The following is a 21,252-nucleotide window of genomic DNA, read 5'->3' on the forward strand; positions in this document are numbered from 1 at the left end:
CAATATGAAACTAAAATATCTTTATATCAGCAAGTAAGGTAGTGCTAAAAGTGTAGGGAGGGGGTAGGTATGTCACAAGGATAGCTTAAGGGGGCTCCCTCTGACCAAATCTGGGAAAAGTTGAGCACCAAAATCATTCAGTAATGCATTATGAACCACTGCAAAAGAGGAATTTATAAGTCCCTAGTGATAACAGATCAATCATTAAGTAGATACATCAATATACTGATCAATTGATAGATGAGAAAGGAGAGGTCTTGCTTACCACAGAATGCTGATTACCAACTGTGTGGAGGAAGGTTGGAAAATCATCATTTTACAACCGTTATGGAAGATATCAGATAACCAAAGGGAACATTTTGATGAGAAGCAGGAGATCTGCATGGTCTTCAAATGTCTCCCTACAGACTGCTTATTAGTTTCGAAGGAAAAATAGTAATTACACACTGGAGAAATCATATAATACCCCAACCAAGTGATCAAAATGAACGCCATCTATGAGGGACAGACAGAAATTGTGTGCCTCTAGGTGTGATACTTGATACAGCATGACCTCTGTATAATTCTGACCAAGAATGCATATCCTAAATCTAATCATGAGGAAACATTAGATATATTCAAGATGAAAAAACATCCTGTTAAAGAAAAGGAGATACATGTTGCTCAAAAATATCAATGTTTTAAATGACAAAGAATGGCTGTGGAAATGTTCCCAGATTCGAGGAGGCTGAGGAAGAAATGGAGCCAGAGATGGAGATGGGGTTGCAGGGAGAGGAGTGAGACAGAAAGAGATGTGGGGAGGCAGAATGGGGTCAACAGTATGTGAATCTGGGTAAAAGATATATACAAGTGTTCTTTGCAATATTCTCACAATTTCTGTCAGTTTGAAATGATTTCCAAATAAAAACTTATAACTCATCTTTCCTTAGTGCTTCTTAGTTTACTATGTTATGCTATTTTCCCGGTCTTATTTTAAAGATATGCCTATTTAATGATATTTATGATGATTTATATTTAATGATGCCATTTAAATGATATTACAGAATAAGAGGAAAACCTGATCACAGCATCACTAACAGCTTGGAATCCTGTATCAAGGGGGTACAAATATACATAGCATATATTTATATTTGTCTACACTAAAAGCTAAGATACAATTTTCATAGAAATGTTTCAAATTTATTTTTGTAGAATCATAAAACAGAATCAAAGGATCCCTTAAAAATATCTTAACACAACCTCCCCATGTTTCTGTGTATGGAACTGAGGTCACACTATCACAGAGAACCAAGACTAAAACACAAGGACTCCTCTTGAGCCTTGTTACCTCCCAAAATATAATCTTGGCTAACTTGACCAATCTAAACTGTTTCAAGTAAGTCCCTTATACACCATTCCTATGAAACAGAGTAGAAAGCACATTTCATCTCTGAAATCATGACTGTCATGTTATTTAAAAATCATTTGTAATTATATTTTTCTTTACAACATGCTTTTTTTTAGATAAAGAGGAGTATGTAAACCTAACTGATCAATCTAAGCTTGACAAATTGATTATAATCATAGCTAGCCATCATTAATGTCACTCCACTTAAACTGTCCTCATTAAATGTACCATCTGAACTAGATAAACACAATGGAATCCATTTTCATTGGGCTACCTCTAACAATGCATGAAGTGACCTTCCTTCAGTCATCAGTTTATAAGGTAATTCGTTTGCCAATACTTAATTTTCATATTACCCTTGTGAGGTAAATAGGTAGTAGCTAGCATAATCCAGCTACACCATTTTTTCCATTATCTTCAGATCTCGTAGTCACTCCCCTTCATTTACTGAGGACTTGACCAATTGAGTTCGTCTTTTTGTCCACTCTAAATTCTGTTGTTTTCACTGACTTTATCAGCCACATCCCAAACCTATCTAGTCTCTCAATTTCCTGTGCTTCTTTACATCTATGTTGTACTGAATTCAACCAAAGCCATTCAATCCCATGGCTACACCATGGTCACCAAAAATAACTCAACCTCCTAAATCCCAATTCAATCACAATATCTGATGATCTTTTCTCCCATAGTTCCTGCTTAATTGATCAAGTAACCCTGCTGAATCAATCTCCGTCATTGAAATCACCAGTCCTTTGACCCACCATCCATCATTCTTCTCCTGTCCTCAATTCTCTCCCCCTCTAGTTTAAATTCCAAGGCCAAATAAGTATTACTAGGCATTAGTAATCATTTTCTAACATACCATACTCAACACACTTTCCTATTAACACTTCTACTCTATTTCCTAGGCCTGCATTTGCACAGCTGAGTATTTCTGAAAAAAAAAAAAAAAATGACATAACTGGGAAGAGTCATATCACTTTAAAGTAATAATCATCAATTTCAAATGAATACTCAATATTGCCCAGCAATGGTGGCAACTGTTTACCATCAATTATTTCAAATTTTTTCAAATGATCTACTCCTCATCAAATCACACTGTTGCTAAACTGTTAGGTGATAACCCTGATGTCTAACCCATGAGAAAACAGAAATCACTAATCAAATGGAAACATTCTAATCATGCCACTAGCAAATAAACCTGCATTTACACCACCTCCTTCTTTCCTATTATAAAGGAGAAAAGGATCCTCCTATCAAAGGTAAGTTCTTCCACAAATGGATCTAGTACTCCTCTCTTTTCAGTTTTTTTTAATCACTCTTCTACATCTTCAACCTTTCTTTCTCAACTCTATTATTCCCAACAGCATTCAAAGATGCTTTAGCATTTCCCATATGAACAAAAAACTTAAATCTCCTACTAACATACACCCTGCAGATACCACCCTCTCTCTGCTCTTCCAGAATCAAGCCTCTCAAGAGTTATTTAGCCACAGTGCATACACCCCCTTACCTCCTATTTCACTCTTCAACTCACTCCAACATGGCATCTAGGTCAAACTCTATTCTGAAACTTCCTAAGGGCATCAATGACCTCAATGTTGCCAGCTCAACGGATATTTCACAGTCCTTCTCCCTAATCTGTCAGATCATATCTTCCTTCTTGGAACATTTTCTTATCTTGGTTCTCTGACACCATATTATTCCACTTTTTTCTGGCCATACTCTCCTCGATTTCCTTTGCTGAATCTTCCTCCCTTCTCCAATCTCTAACTGATAGAATACACCAGGGCTTGGTCCCATACTTCCTTTCCTTCTCCACGTACACACTATCAAAAAGATTTCATGCAGACACATTATTTTAATATGATCTGTGTGACAATGATCTTAAATTGATATCTTTAGCTATAATTAATCTTTGGAATTCCAGACTCAGATCCAACTACTTACCTGATATCTTCAGTATGATCTCTGCCTAGAAGGTATCTCAAACATAACGTGGCCAAAGCAAAATTCTTCATTCCTAACCCTGACGCTACCATTAGCCAAGTCTTCCCTTTCTCAATAAATGGCACCATCATCCAGTTGCTTGGGCCAAACAATTAGGAGTCTTTCTTGATTCCTTTTTGTCTTTTATCCCACACATACAGTTCATCATCAAGTCTTGTTAACTCCAGCCCCAAGACATATCTCAAAAGCAACTAAAACTGTGAACAATACAAACTGAGAAAGAGTGGGCTGGAAAAGAAGGAAACCCAGAGAGTATGGCGTCATGTATAAATGTCCTCTATGAGAGATGGAGTGATCAGCTGTATCAAATGGTGCTGAGAGGTTAAAACAATAATTACAAAGCAAACATTGAAGGTCACTGGTGATCTTGACAAGAGTAGACTCTGGAATGATGGGGATGAAAGTTTAGTTGGAGGGGACTGAAGAAATAGAGTAAAATGAAAATGCAAAGTCAGCAACTAACAGAGAAATCTTTCAAGGGGTTTTGCTCTCTGGAAAGCATAGAGATTAGTAACAGCTGGAGAGGGCGATGAGGTCAAGAGTGGTTCTTTTTTTTTCAAGAGAGGAGATACTAGGGCATGTTAGTATGCTGCTGAAAATGATGCATTTGCGATGAAAAAATAAATATAGCATGGGGAAAGGAGATAAATCACTGAGGAGTGGGAACCACTGCCCAAGTGGACAGGCTATTTTTCCACAGGTGGAGGGATTCTTTTGATCCACAGTCATAGGAAATGGTACACTTATAGATACAGGTAAATTTGGTAGATTTCACAGCGGGAGATGAAGGAACTCTTAATTGAGTGCTTCTAGATTTGTCAAAGAATTGTGAGGCGGGTAATCAGTGTGTGTGTGTATATCTGTCTGTATGTGTCTGTGTGGTGTGTGCTTTGGGGATTGAGAACTTGGTCATGAAAGAGGTTAAAGAAAAGGTATAAATTAGCTATGTTAAAGAGAAGATCCTAGGCAATTTATTAATACAAGGCAGAACTGAGTGTCTATTTGGTCATGTATAAGGTTTTCTGAATTTTTTTTTTATTTAAGTATAGTTGACTTACAATGTTGTGCTAATTTCTGCTGTATAGCAAAGTGATTCAGTTATACACATATATACATTCTTTTTTATATTCTTTCCCATTATGGTTTATCCCAGGAGACTGGATATAGTTCCTTGTGCTACACAGTAGGACCTTGTTGATTATGCGTTCTATATGTAATAGTTTGCATCTACTAATCCCAAACTCCCAGTCTATCCCTTTCCCTCCCCACTGCCCCTTGGCAACCACAAGTCTGTTCTCCATGTGTGTGAGTCTGTTTCTGTTTTGTAGACAGGTTCATGTGTGCCATATTTTAGATTCCACATATAAGTGATATCATATGGTATTTGTCTTGTGTAAGATTTAACAAACAATTTTATATAAATATAAAATATATGTCTATTTAGTGGATTTTCTTTTACTGCCAAATTAGAATTTCTTATTATACAGCAAAGTATTTTTGGAAGATAAAACAACATTACATATTTTCATTGTTGTATGACCAGACAGAAATCTGTTATAATGGTTCACAAATGAAATGACATTCTTGTAGACAAAAAAGTTATTCATTTTCCTTTATACAAGTCTATCTCTGTATAGAGATGTCACGAATTAATTTGAAGATATAGAAGCATACAATTAATATTGCACCGTGGTAAAACTATGCCCATTTCAAACATGTTTCTATTATTTTGTGGTTTACCATTACATGATCAGAAAGCATTATGTCTTAATGTCAAGAGTATTTATTTAAAATTATATCAAGTAAGCAAGTTGTATTTACAATACCAGCAGCACTGGCTGAAACTGTTTGCCTTCTTTTTAGCATTTTAATTTAGAGCTTTCTAAATGCAAATTAGGCAAAGAAAGTCTGCTCACTAGATGGTAAGTAGTTTTTTAAAAAATATCTCACCTGTATTAGCTGTGTTATTTTATTGGGAGTATATGTACAGACAGCCTTCATGCATGGCCCTCAAAATAATTTATAAATATTAAAAGAACACCTACAATTCCCTCCTCCAAAATCTCTGCAATGTACCATTAAAATTATCCTCCAGAAAAGGCAAAATATCACTATTTTTACCTAAACAAGTAAGCTGTTGATTACTTTTTCTTATTGAAACATTTTCCTTTCTCACTGGGGGGACAATGTGGTTTCCTGTTTCTCACTCCTTTTTGATTGTTCTTTTCGTCCTCTTAATTGGCTGTTCTTCTCTGTGTCCATGACTTTGGCCTTTTAATTCTCTGCTCCATTTTTATTACAGGGAACTAAAACACTATGGGGCTAAGTAGCAGAGGGAGTTTTCAAAAAGTCATCAAATCCTCTCCCTCTGTCAAGCAAAGATAGCAAAGAATTCAAGAGATAAAGCCTTTTGTGAAAAATGACTCATCTTAAGTTCTCCAAAATTGAAATGCTAAAATTGGTGAAGCTTGTCCACATTCACAAAAAGGAATTCACTCATCTGAAAAAATACCAACACGGAAAACAGTCTAATCCCAGTAATATTTGCAGCCATAAATATATGAACTTTATTTTCAAAAAACAATGTCCACTTGATTTTGCCAGCTTTCACTCTGGATAACACAAAAGAAATCTCATTTTAAACATCTAAATAAGTAAATTTGAACTATCAAAACTAATGTCCATGCATTTTAATCTATAGATACTGTCAGACAAGTGTGATTTAAAAATCCAAACTTTAAGGTTGTTTAAAAAATAAAAGTATCTTCATGTGGCACATATATACAATGGAATATTACTCAGCCATAAAAAGAAACGAAACTGAGCTATTTGTAGTGAGGTGGATGGACATAGAATCTGTCATACAGAGTGAAGTCAGTCAGAAAGAGATAAACAAATACTGTATGATAACATGTATATATGGAATCTAAAAAAAAAAAAAAAAAAAGGTTCTGAAGAACCTAGGAGCAGGACGGGAATAAAGACGCAGATGTAGGGAGTGGACTTGAGGACACGGGGAGGGGGAAGGGTAAGCTGGGACGAAGTGAGAGTGGCATGGACATATATACACTACCAATGTAAAATAGATAGCGAGTGGGAAGCAACCACATAGCACAGGGAGATCAGCTAGGTGCTTTGTGACCACCTAGAGGGGTGGGAGGGAGATGCAAGAGGGAGGAGATATGGGGATATATGTGTATGTATAGCTGATTCACTTTGTTATATAGCAGCAACCAACACAACACTGTAACGCAATTATACTCCAATAAAGATGTTAAAAAATTTAAAAAAATAAAAGCATCTTCAATCGAATTTATAGCTACTTAAAAACAGCTGGTTGAAAAACTGATTTATTTTGACCAATTACAGTGAGTTCCAAATTTTAGCAGTGGTTTTCAGCATAAACTCGCTTAAATTTTTCCTCGGTGCCAAGTTAAGTAGCAAACAAAATAAACAAGATGATAATAAGCAATAGTTTCTCCAGTTTAGTGATAATTGTTTCATTTCTTTTATTCTTATGGGACTGTCAAAGTTGAACTGACCTCACAAAACAAAAATAAGCACAAATAGGATTTCAGTCCTTTAGGTTAACACACACAGACAAAAAAGGCTGATATTATGATAGTAAAACTCAAAGGCCAAGCATTCTTAGTTTAAAATGTAATATAGTTACAAGAATTTTGACTAGACTTTATTTTCAATGACTGACTCAACTATTTTCTGGATTTTATCTTATGACATTAGAAATGGTCCGACAGTCACTCAATGAAAACATAAATCAGAAACCTGAGAGGGAGAAAATAAAGTACTAGCTTCCCGATTTACATAGAAAGAGGACTGTAGTTCTACAATGAATAGGAAATTTTTCCAAAGCACAGCCATTAGCTATGAAAAGAAAGCTCTCCCATGTTCAATAAACTCGTGTAAGAAACATTAGAAATGTATTCATGGATCAAGAAGAAGTCCAATTTGGTCTATGACAATATAACAGTCATTACTGTAACAACAAATTACTAGTGACTAATGGCAATATTTTCCATGTACATTATTCTATTTAATCACACTAACAACCATATGAGAAAGGTATTATTATCATGACTCAGAAGAAACTGAGATTTAGAGAAGGTAAAATATTTGCTCTCGGTTGCATAGCAGCTAAGATTTAAACTCAGATTTCCTGACTTCAAATCATATGCTCTCAAACTCTTGCTAGAAAAATAACAACTAACCTCTGCAAGAGCAACAGTCAGCAGATTATGTAAGAATTTACCAAGAAATTATGCTAACGCCTAGCCTGGAGGCATCGTGGCCAGCTAATCAATGTATAATCTTACAACTAAAAAGAAAAAGAATGATAGAACTAGAAAAGAAAATAAACTCAAATAAGTCTACATTCATACGCCTCATTTCTGCTGATATTTACTTACTTATTATTTATTTATTTATTTGGAATGCTTTGTTCCACTAAAAAAAAATGATCCACCCATTCATTTTTGACCCATTCAGGGAATGTAAATATTAGAATTCTTTCTCACTAACTGATAGACTTACTGCAGAAAATTTACAAGGGGAAATTCATTAAGTGAAGTCAAAATTTCCCATTAACTTACACTTTCCCAGAAGCAAGGAATAATTAGTTCCAAGGAAAAATACTGCTTTTTCTAATGCCTCCACTAACTTCTAATAAGGAAGACATGAAGAAATGTCCAGCACAAACAGGAAAATGCCCAGAATGGCCACCAATTAAAACAGCCCCCATACACCATTTCCTTGCAAATAAATGTCTGAAATATAATTGGAACATGCCACCCCTGTGGAACTTAGGGAAACACTTCACAAGCAGAAATCTAAAATCAGTAATCAGTTATTATACCATTTGGTCAGCAAAGGGTTCTCCCTTTTAAAGCCTTTTCTCACACATTACCTCATTTCATCACTGGGGTGCCTAGGTTGGTGACTTCCTGCAGAGTCTCCCGGAGTGTCTTAACACTCAATAAACAAATTTTATTTATTGAGCACTCAATAAATAGTTACTAGAGAAAGGTACAGTCTACATGAATGAATGAATGAGTAAGCCAAAGAAGTGACTACACCATCATTAAAGGATGAGCCAGATATCAGCACACATATACAGGACATTATGTATTTGTCAAAACCTATAGAATGTACAACACAAAGAGTGAACTCTGATGTAAACTATGAACTTTAGTTAATAATAATGTATCAAAACTGGTTCTCCAATTGTGACCAATGTACCACATTAATAAGAAGGGAAATTCTGTCGGGGGAGGGAAGGGGCATATGAGAACTCTGAACTTTCTGCTTAAATTTCCTGTAAGCCTAAAACTGCCCCAAAAAGAAAGTCTACTAAAAAAAAATGTACAGTATATTTTCAAATTAAGAAATGCCAGACCTGTCTGAAAAGCTAACTTATTATTATTATTTTGAAAACAGGAAAAAGTACAAAAAGCAAGAAGAATTTTTTAAAAAGATCTGTTACTAACACTTCCCATGAAAGGTTACAGTCATCAAAAGAAAGACAACCAAAAGGAAAACAATGAACACCATATGTATTATTTATTATTTTGATTTCTAAAATGTAGCACTGCAAAAGTGCCTCCAGCAACATTTATAAAAATGTGTGAATCTACATATTAAAATGAAAAGCCTCAAAAAAAACCCAAATACAAACTAATAAAGCTGAGATATACATGAAATTCAAAGTACATTCAATGCAACCACAAGTCTCAAATCACTGGGAAAGATAAACCACCCAGAGGCAGGCTTGCTCAAAGCCCTGACATCTGATGATGTGACCTACAGTCCTGTCAGGTCAGGAGGGAATAATATATTTCATCTGAGGCCCCAACATATTTCCAGCCTACAACATTCCAAGCTGGGAAATGATGGCTATCCCAAACTGCTGTGAGACCTGTGAGTTAAGTAGTACTCACACTGACTGAGATATGTTTGTTAAGTTATGTAAACTGTGAAAAACAGTTACTTTTGTCTCCCTATGTTAACAAACACATAAGTGTGTTTAATGAATGCTTTTCATAATAGCGCCATAGACAGAACACCACCACAGACACCACATTCTGGAAAAGCCCTCAAATGGCTAGGTTATTTGCCAAGTCTCATAGAGTTTTTGACAAGAAAGAATCATGCACTATAGTAGCCTAGCTTCTATTACATCAAGAAAATATTATACTCCCCTATATTATGAGTACAAAGTAAAAGTGTAATGGGATCAATACCAACAAAGTCTCTACAACATAGTGTGGCTGTCCGGGACTCAAGCAAGTTCACCATTTTCCAGTGAAGTCTGCATGCCTGAGAAAGGAAACAAAAGCAGTGTCTCTGGATTTGACTCATCGGCACAGTGAGATTTTCAGACTTAAGGTCGCTTTCAGATTGAATATGCATTGGTTTGATGACATAGCTATGACCCACCTGAGTCTTAGGAAACTTGAATGTTCTAACACGTATGTATATATTGTTCTGCCAATACAAGAGCTCCAAGCCAATATGTGTACAGTGACAGGGAACTCCTCCCAGAGAGCAAGAGAAGCTGGCTCAGCTCCAACCACAAATAGAAACGACAGAAGTGGATTGAAATCCTGCCAAGAGACTGTCACAGATGGAGACTCAGGAAGGGGAATATGAAAATAACAAAGCTTAGCTCCCTCTGAATGGAAGCCAGGGATAATGAATAGCACTACTTGTATACTTTCTCTTGAGTCTATATTACAATTATTATACTCTCTCCTGTGTCCCTGGAGTAACTAAAGTAAAATTTTTCTACCTATATAGGAAATTCTGGTTTAAATGGTTCCATCAGCTTTCCACGAAAACAAACAAACAAAAACACTTTACTTCTTACTAAAAAAGTTCAACACAAAATTAAAATGCAAATGAAAACTCTGGGGAAAAAACTGCAAACTGCGATAAAGGTGACAAAGGGTTACTATAAACATACAACCAGATCTTTAAAGAAATAAGAAAAGTACTATCCTTGTAATATAAAGTTGAGTAAAAAAGATGAACAAATAACGGACAAAGAAACACAAGTGGTCAATATGTATTAAACCTGTTTAACATAATTAGTAAGCAAATAAAACAAATGAAAACAATGAGATACAGTTTTTCAGTCATCAATGACAAATTATTTTTTAATTATGATACTCAGCATTGGTGATGGTTCTAAATGATTGCCACTCATTTACGGCTGGTAGGAATCTAAATTTGAGCAGGTTTTTAGAAACAATTTAGCAATACATAACTCATACCTTTCCATTAGTAATTTCAATAAGAGATTTACAAAAAGATTAATACATACAAGACTAGTCCATGTGACATAAGATCAAATAATTTAAAATGATCTAAATGTTGAACAACAGGGGAATTATTAAATAAATCAGGGTATATCCTTATGAGGGAGTTTTATACAGCCATTAAAATCACATATTTGCAAAGCATTATTGTTTATGTCCCAAGAAGATATTAGGCTAAAAAAGCAGAATATAGTACATACCATATATATAGTAAGATACTATTTTATTTTTTAAAAAAAGGATACAAACATAGATTGAAAAGAAAGAACACAGAGAAACTATCACTGAAATAATTCATAACAAAATGGTAAGAGTGGCTATCACAATTAGGTGATATAAATTCAAGAGATCTTTAAAAAAAAATCTCTTCTATGCTTTCTAAATGGTATAAATGAACACACATACTAGAAATGGACATGAAAGGGAACATGAAAACAGCCTCCAAGGTAACCCTTAGGGGAAAGAGACACTGTGTGTAGCAACTACAGTGTCAAGACAAAGAGGCCAAATTACAAGCATTTGCAAGAGCAAAAGGTATGTGGAAGAAGTAGAAGGGAATACATACATGCCTGAGATCTCAGCAGCAGAAAAGCTTGGGATGATTTTCTAACAGCAATATTTCAGTACAGTACACAAAAGATGGAATGAGGTCATCTATTGGCCAGCTAAATCAAAAAGTTGATTCAAGAGAAATTTTCATTCATCTCAATGTTTAATTATATAATTCAATTGTATTGAAGTGGATTCAACGATTGAATTCTGGATTTACATTTAAAAGTTCTATGACTTCAAGCAAAATGCTCATCTTTATAAATTTGTTTCTTCAACTGCAATTTTGAGATTAAAAAATAGTTCCTTTAACTCACAAGGGATCTGCTAGCATTAAATAAAGTCTTAGGTAAATTCATCTAGTACATCATGGAGCACAATCTAAATGCTCAACACTCAGCAAGTATCCTCTGCTATTTTGATGACTGTCATATATCTACTGCACATCCCTAAGTTAACATCCCTAAAGTTAAGTATGTTCGCATAAAATAAAGAGCAGTTTAGTCTGACTCATGACCCACTTTTTGTCAGTCAACTCTCTCCTCAAAAGTGTCCTGACAGTGAAATGAAAAACAGCATGTGCTTTTTGACTTGCTCAAAGCTGGGACAGATAGAATGATAATTATTTCTAAATTTATTACTATTCCTACTCTATTTTCATCACCAACCCTACTAACCCCCTGCTCCAGTTATACCCAATGAGTGCATATAAAGGTATGAGTTAGTATTGTGGACAACCATGAGAGCACTGGACACGGTAAGCACCATACAGAGCCTGCTTTTCTGCTAAATGGCACATAGCACTATGATCCTACATACAAATAATCTGTTTCTTAGAAGAATTCTATAAAAAAATATATGGATTATTTTCGCTGTTTTTGTTCTAATTTCACATCTCAAAACACTGACTTTTCTTCAAGAATATCGTCTTTGTAGCAGTTTCTAAGATGTTTGCAAACAGAAAGCACATGAAATATGTTACTGAGGTCAGATATAAAATTTAAAAATATTAACATTAATTGTGTATTTTACATAAAATCTAGCCATACATTTAAATGAGGAATCTAATGTCAAACTGTTTTGAAGGGGGTGGGAATGGTAAAAATAATTCCTCAAATTTAGAGTCTTTAACAGTTATCAAAAGTAGTTTTAAATTCTAGGTGTTCTTATGCTAAATTATAAACCTTAAATTAAGAATAAAATATTGTTTAAATTGAATGAAATGTCTAATTTTCAGACAGATCTTATACTCCTGGATTTTTTTCAACTGGAGTTAAATCTGTTTTTGAATATTATTCCTCCTACCACTTCTTTGGTTCCCCTTCCCATAAGCCTTAAACTTAAAACAAATTAATTCCATTCTCTCTCTAAATCTTTCCTCAAAATTGATGATTTCTTTGGTAAAGACATAGCCCCCAAAGAATTGAATCCAAGATTTTCAACACTCTGGCTAGAGGCATATATTCTGGAATATAATGTGCCCAGATCACCTTATTTAAAATATCAAAGTGATAATATCTAGTGCATCTCTATCAAACTACTCATTAATCAACTTAATTGGTTCTATGAAGAATAGCTACTGTTTCCCACCTTGTGTATTTGAGACTTTGAAGAAAATAGGTCCATTTCATTTGATCATACTATTTCATAATATGCAATTTCTTTTTTTGTGTGTGTGCTCCAGAAATTGAGACTATGCAGAATCAAAAAGTTAAAATACTATTTTAAAATTCTTTATACAGCATAATGCCTGAATTTCTCTTCATTAACTTGGCACAAAAATCATTCCCAATAATGAAGGAGTCCCATAGATCAAGACTACTTATATGAATGTATTCATATTTCATGATAATTAGTCCCTGTACACGTAGTCTCTTCCCCTGGTGTGTCCAGTACATGTGTCTCTGTCCTAGATTGCTCATTAAATCTGCTATAGTTCATTTGAGCACTGCATCACTGTGACTAGGTTAGACATTGCAGAATCCAAGACCTACGATTCCTTTCTCCTGTGTATTTCTTACAAAATCTTACAAGCAATGCTCTGGTAGTGTTGTAGAAATGATGCATACAGTAGTCGATATGTTCTATAAGTCTATAAACAAGGTTATCACAAAGGTAGACTGCTACCCTCAATGCCTCCATTGTGAATGCAGGTAATATGCCCAGTATCTGACAAGGTTTGAGAAGTAGCAATCCTTATTCTTTTTAATGGGGACCTCTGAGACCAACAATGTCTAGAAAAATACCAGGCTCACTGTTACACAGAGACTTTTCCTAGATTACTGGATATCCAGGCCACACACACACATACACACACGCCCTTTTTAAAAATTAGGTAGCAGAGAGTGTTCAGTAGTTACAATGGTAATATATTCCTGCCTGAACTATAATGTTCTGAATCTAGTTCTTTATAAGTGACAGAAGGAAGTTATGTTAAAATAACACAGTGGTGCAGGGGTCTCAGGTATGGATTAATTTTTAAATCATTACATGGCGATAGTTTGATTTCTATCATTTTTGCAGTCCTATGTTATGAAAGAACATTGCTGGAGGATGAAGTTTCTGACTTTTCTTTCAGAACCAGTTCTGTACAATCCCAAGGTAAGATATTTTGCAGACTTGACAATTCCAGATTGATTTTCACTTTCCTATTTTTTAGAACCTTAGGCTAACAACACTGAAAAAAAAAAAAATCTGTCCTGTATATACCATACAGATTGTTTTAAAGACCAATTTATATCATGTATGTGTTTCTACTCAGAATACATTTGAAACTGTTAATTATCTACATGTCAATAATACAAGTAGACTGCAATGCTTATTGAAATAACTATTTTCTCTTTTTCGTTGACTTTTTAAAATCTAATTTCTATATACAAACGATTCTGACCAAATGCTATCTGGCAATACCTGTACCCTTTTATTTTTCATTTCTAGCAGTAATAAAAGTATTTGCCATTAAGATTAATTCACAAAACAGTATCACGGTCTCAGAAACATATCCACTAAAAATGCCTACTCTACAAAAAGTAACAAAATTAATAACTTCAGATTTGTGTAATTTAAATTTGAAATCCCTGTTAAATTATCAATAACCTTCAATAGAAAGTTTAAGAAATTGACTTACTAAGTCAGAAAGAGAAAAACAAATACCGTATGCTAAGGCACATATATGGAATCTAAAAAAAAAAAAAAAAAGGTTCTGAAGAACCTAGGGGCAGGACAGGAATAAAGATGCAGACATAGAGAATGGACTTGAGGACACGGGGAGGGGGAAGGGTAAGCTGGGACGAAGTGACAGAGTGGCATGGACATATATACACTACCAAATGTAAAATAGATAGCTAGTGGGAAGCAGCCGCAGAGCACAGGGAGATCAGCTCGGTGCTTTGTGACCACCTAGAGGGATGGGATAGGGAGGGTGGGAGGGAGATGCAAGAGGGAGGAGATATGGGGATATATGTGTATGTATAGCTGATTCACTTTGTTATAAAGCAGAAACTAACACACAATTGTAAAGCAATTATACTCCAATAAAGATGTTAAAAAAAAAAGAGCAAGTTAAATCACTTTTACCCTTTACATCTATGTATATTTTCTTTTGGGGGCCCTTGTGTTTAATACCTACTTGTAACATCATAATCATCAAAATATGGATTTACACAATATTTATAGTTTATTTTTAAGAGTTTGAAAAGTTACCTTGATCCACTGACTTTTTAAAAAATTATTCTTATGTATCACAAAATATCTGACCCTGAGTGAATTTGCTAATCCTTGTGATAGTGACTTTTGTTTTCCACCTCTTCTCTTTGAAGAAAGTATGTGTTTACTTATGTTGTTACACTACTTAGACATTCTCTATTACTTTATTTTGCTTAAATATAGAGGCTTTAAATAGTTCATAAAGTTCTCTATTTAGTTAAAAGTAAGTTATGGTACACCAGCGATAATTTTAAAAAGAAAAGAAGAGAAAGAAAGGAAAAAAACCTCAAGGAAAGCAACAGAGTAACTAATGGAGATGACCTTTCAAAATGACATTTACTAGCACTCTAAGGCAACTGACTCAGTTTATTAGATCTGGAATCTGTCTGCTCTCCAGTGCTATTATCTTACTTCGGAAAATAAGCACATTTCGAATGTGAGGATTCTAAATATTTAACGTTCCTAACTGGTTTTAACTGTTTTCTGATCTTACTCCTAAAAATCTCACATTTTCATTTCTTGACATAGAATGGATATCTGATTTGGAGGCATCTAGGCATACCTAACTATATCTGAAGATCAAATATTCTCAACAAAATTTTTAATAGCCTACTAGGAATTGTTTTATTATAGTAGAAAAAGAAGAAAAGTTGTTGTGGATGGGTGCAATGGACTTGAGACTTTCAGAATACAGAATCCAGAACCTTTGGGGAGGATACCATACAATGGTTTACATGTGTTCCCTAAGAGCATCATGGTGTCTTATTACATGGGTATTACAGCCCTTCAAATAGAGTAGCCCTTCAGCAAATGACTGTGTGAGATAAACAATTAATCATCCCAACAGAGATGCTAGCAATGGAAATTAAATTATTTTGACCAAAAATAGGTTTACTGCATTACTTGAGAAAAACATAAAACCGCCAACATAGTTAATTATACAAATCAGACTCTTAAATAAAGGGGCTCCATCCCTTTAGGCAAAAGCTAAAGGGTACAAATAAAGTTTTTATAATATATTCTTAATAAATTGTTCTAGGAAATATTATACAAGTCTTCAGGTAATTGGGAAGTGGAATATGCCAGTAATAGGAGATACAAAGGGGGACAAGAGTGAGAGAGATGCTACACCAGCCCCCAAGAGCTTAAAAGTTAGAGAAATAAGACTGGTAAAAATCCTACACATAATAGCTACTGTTAGCTATCTAGTGGCATAAAACTGAGATTAGTTCAAAGATTTGGGCACTAAATTGCCCAATCACCACTCGAAATCCCAATCAAGATGACAGGGATAACCTCAGGAAACAGAACTATAATTTAGTAAATTGAGTAATGTAATATAATAGCCCTTATCATGTTCTAGGAATTAAATTTTATACTTTCTACATCTACAGAATTTGTACCAGCCTTTATTCCCATTACTTTCGTTTGGACATGTGCAGTGTCTTGCTTGGATTTCTACTGCAATAAGCTCCAGACAGGTCTCTCTTCCTCAAGTCCAAATGTCCCCTCCATACCTGCAACCATGTCCCAATCACCTCTCCTACCATAATCAGAGTGATCTAATGTTTTAATGTGAAAATGTCAATTCTGTGCTTAAAATTCATATTCCATGTTGCCTCTAGGAAAAAACATCCAAATTCCTAAATACTGCAGAATAGGCCATTAATGAGTTGACCCCTACTTGCTTCTATAAACTTATTTCTTACCACTTTCCCTAGAATTACACTACCCATTTGCTATACCAAACAACTTAAGAGTTTTCTGAATATACCTTGATTCCTCATACTGTAACACAGGCCTCGATTTGTACTTCCACTCTGTCTAGAATTCCTTGCTACTGCGATCTCCTTTTTCCATTGACTAATCCTTATTAAGATTTTTGTAACTCACACCTGGCATCAACATCCACTCTGAATTCTTGCTTACTTCCCTTCAACTGAATTCAGTGGTCCTCCAGTACCCTACTTAACCTCTCTTCTGGTGTTTATCACATGTTATGATAATAATCTATTTGCCTTTCTTCCCCACTATACTTGAATTGCCTGTGGACATAGAGTCATATTTCTGTCTCCCCAGCATTCAGCACAGTGCCTAGAAAAAAGTGGGCACTTAATAAATGTGTATTGACTGAAGAAAACAGAAAGGTGCAACTAGCATTTGCAGTTAAACTGCTATTAACAAGATTGGATACAGGTAGGCAACTCCTATAAGGAAAGATGCTGGGACAAAAATATGGGAATACATTATGTCATAAGGTTTATTGAATTATGGTTTTTTTCCAGTATTTCTCTAACTTTCTGTACAGTGTTATCAGAGTTTTGGCTTTCTTCTCTCCCTTAGGTTCTAATGAAAACATCATAAGGTCATACCTCAAAAATTTATCATAGAGCATTCTGGTGAAAACTAGTTATGGAGACCTCTCGTGGGGCTCATCCAGTAGCCTCCATAACTAAATGGCTCCCCTGAGGTAACCTGTAGACATCAGCTTCAGCAAATACTTAATGTTTCCCTACATAGCCTGATTCCAACTCACACACTAGAGCTGAGAAATACTGCAAACGATGGTTAATCAGTGGGCCTTGGGAAGCCAGAACAAGTCAAGATGGATGTATAAAGAGGGTAGAAGTAACACCTCGGAGCTAAACAAATATCTTAAAGTCTTGAATAAAGCAATTAGTTAAACTAAATAGGAAATAAAATCAGTGCTCAAAAATATGGAGAAAAGGCAAGAGGTCTATAAAAGACTTTCTTGTATTAAAATTATGTCTCTACTCACTAAAATTTAAGCCATGAGTTACTTTAGAATCAGTAGCTATACCATCATGGTACAAATGACACTACTATGTTTTCACAGCTCCATGAAGAAACACTTCACTAAATTCTAAAGGGGTTAGTTAGTATTTATATACTACGTTATATCTGATTCAGGTGCAGCAAAATTGAATAAGGTGGAAACACATATAGAAAACATGAGGGGAAACACTAAAGTCATTCTGAAATAAGAGTGTGAAAATATAAGTTCTTTATTCCTATGATTTGTATATTTCCCCTTGTTGCCAGATAGAGTTTATACCTTATGGGTATGCAAGGTCCATATAGGTATAACATTGTAATATTAAATTATCAATACTAACAAACCATCAAAAATATTTGCCTCATGCTTTAGCACTTTCAACTAAAATGAGATTTTGTCATCTTGCTCTCAGATATAACCATCTGATTGGTGGAAGAAAAGGGGGAGAGTGGTGGCGATTATGATTTTTGCTAATATATAGCATAATGACTTGCTTTTTGGTTCTCTCTCAAGTGTTCAATTATTTCTCCAACAGTAATAACCTTGTTCACTCTACCTTTAAAGGATTTCTCAAAAACTTCTCTCCATCCCTGCTACCTCCTCTCTGATTCGCTTTAGGCCTGAGATATATTAATTGGTCAATTTAAATTATTGAATTTAATTTTAAATTCAATTATTAAATTATTGAATTATTATTGAATTATTTGTCTTACTTTTCCATCTTCTACTCCTCAGCCCACAGAACATTATTAAGTAGGTAGGATTTGGGAATATTTTTCTAAGTAAAGAAAATAGGATTATATAAAACCATCAAAGGATGTGATAATGGTAGGTATTTGGTGTGATGGGGGCCAGTGAAGAATGTTAAGGAAAAGCCGAAGAAAACAGTGGTCACACACTAGTGGGAAGAAAACCTGATATCATAAGAAAGCAGAAGGATAAGACAGTATGTATCAAAAAAAAAAAAAAAAAAAGAAAAAGGAGGACTCATACTTGCCAATTAAAAACTTACTACAAAGCTATAGTAATCAAGACAGTATGGTACTGACACAAAGATCTAGATCAATGGAATAGAACTGGGAGTCCAGAAATAACTCCTTCTATTTATGGTCAATGGATTTTAGATAAGGGTGCCAAGAAAATTATGGGAAAGAAAAGTCTCAACAAATTGTGTTGGGACAACTGGATATCTGTGTGCAAAGAATGCAGTTATCTAAAATAATAAAACTCTTAGAAGGAAACATAAGCGCATATCTTTGTGACCTTGGATCAGGCAATGGTTTCTTAAATATGAAATCAAAAGCACAATCAACAAAAGAAAAAGTAAATAAATCAGGCTTAATCAAACTTAAAAACTTTTGTTTCAAAAGACAACTATCAAGAAAATGAAAAGACAGTCCACAGAAGATATTTATAAAAATTAAACCATAAAAAGACAAATAATCCAACTAAAAATGGGCAAAGGATCTGAATAAACACCTGTAAAGAAGATATACAGATAACTAATAAATACATGAAAAGCTGCCCAACATCAGTAGCCACGGGGAAATGCAAATCAAAACCACAAACGTATACCACCTCATACCCTTTATGATGGCTACTATCAAAATACAAATAATAACAAATGTTAGAGAGGATATGGAGAAACTGGAACTCTCCTACATTACTGGTTGGAATGTGAAATGGTACAACCACTTTGGAAAAGAGTTTGGCAGTTCCTCAAAATATTAAACACAGAATCACCATATGGCTCAGGAATTCCCATTCTGAGGTACAGAGGCCCCAAAATTGAAAGCAGGCATTCAAACAAATACCTGTACGTGAATATCAATAGAAGCACTATTCACAATAGCCAAAAGGTGGAAACAACCTTTGTTTATCTAATGTCTATCACCTGAGGAATAAATATATAATTTGTGGTAAATCACACAATAGAATATTATTCAGCTATTAAAAGAAATGAATTACTGATATATACTACAACATGGATGGATCTTGAAAACATATACTAAGTGAAAGAAGTCAGAAGACACAACAGGCCAAAAATGATACAATTCAATTTTTATGAAATGTCCAGAAGAGCAAAGTTCATAGAAAGTATCAATAGATTAGTGCTTATAAGTGGCAGAGGATTAAGGATAGGAAATGAGGAGAGACTTCTAAGGGGCTGGGGTTTCTTGTTCGATGATGAAAACGTTCTAAAATCAGATTGTGGTGATGGCTGCACAACTCTGTAAATATACTAAAACCACTACTTTGTTTAAAAAAGCAAAAGTAAGAGAGAGAGTATGTATCATGAAGATCCTGTGAAGCATAATATAAAGATGCAGAATGATAAGAAATAGCTAACAGAAAAGGTTGGGAGGTAGTAGCTAGAAGCCAGAGAGAAGGTAGTTTTAATAGAATAGCAAACATGGGCATCATACTGCCAGGAGTCAATGAAATTGCAGGGAAGCAGGAGAGGCACTGAACGTGGACATCATTACTGAAGATGATTAGCCATAAAAGGAATACCAAAAAAATACCATTTAGATGCTAGAACAATAAGCACATTGAAAACAGTTCCATGAACATTTTTCAAAGAAATATTTTGGCATCATTGTTTCTATAATGCAATTAATTTTCTAATACCTTAAGAAGATTAAAGTAATATTTATGCAAATGACCAAGCTTATATATGACACTGCCACAGCTTTTGACATAATACAGCTTTTGAAATTCAAAATTACAGTTAAAACTTTTTCCATTCTTGTTCTGCATCAATTATTTTTTTCCCCTCAAAATAAAGATCTGGATGTAATTCCATGAAAAGTAAAAAGGAAACAGGCAGACTCAGTGTTGACAAGTGCCCCTGCTTGGGGGAAGCACTGATGTCTTTTGGCGTCATTGGAATGCTCCTCTTTATGTAGGTCCATTGTGCAGTGATGAATGAAATGGCTACTGATGCTCTCTAAATAAAAGACTCACTCTCCCTCAACAGAAGCAGGTGCTATCGAACAGCTACTGTTTGCACAGTGACTTTCCAGACAAAAACTTTACACAAAAGGAACATACAAATAATTCCTGGGAGGCCTCCTCTGTGAATCTCTTAGACAATAGCCCAGCTGCAGTAATGCCACATGTGTCATTCTTAAGGTCAGTTTGGTATGGGTGCCTTTTTTTAATAGCACTACTACAAGCATATTTATAAGGCATTCTCATCACATAGAATTCGACATTGGGGGTTATATTTCATTACTTAATGAATGTCTTAGTATAAGACCTTTATTGCAAACAATCTTTTGGCTGTTGATGCTTACAGCGTTAACACGATTAAGTATTGGCGAGAAATATCTTTATAGCACTTTCTCTATCAGCCATCATAGTTTAGACTAACTTATTATTACCTTAAAAAGTAACAGTTGCATATACTTGACTTATTTGACAAAAGGAAGAATTAGATTTGCAGCTTGTAAAAATGTAAAGTGATA

At 34.7% G+C, this 21,252-nt stretch overlaps 1 protein-coding gene and 1 pseudogene across 4 annotated transcripts in view; both read right to left on the reverse strand.

The window, feature by feature from the left end:
- DIAPH2 (diaphanous related formin 2) overlaps positions 1–21,252 on the reverse strand; it is an 886,560-nt gene that overhangs the window by 529,349 nt on the left and 335,959 nt on the right. The window lies entirely within an intron of this gene.
- LOC136793447 (uncharacterized) lies at positions 3,545–5,659 on the reverse strand (annotated as a pseudogene).

The sequence above is a fragment of the Kogia breviceps genome, chromosome X (genome assembly GCF_026419965.1).
Source record: "Kogia breviceps isolate mKogBre1 chromosome X, mKogBre1 haplotype 1, whole genome shotgun sequence".
Lineage (NCBI taxonomy): Eukaryota > Metazoa > Chordata > Mammalia > Artiodactyla > Physeteridae > Kogia > Kogia breviceps.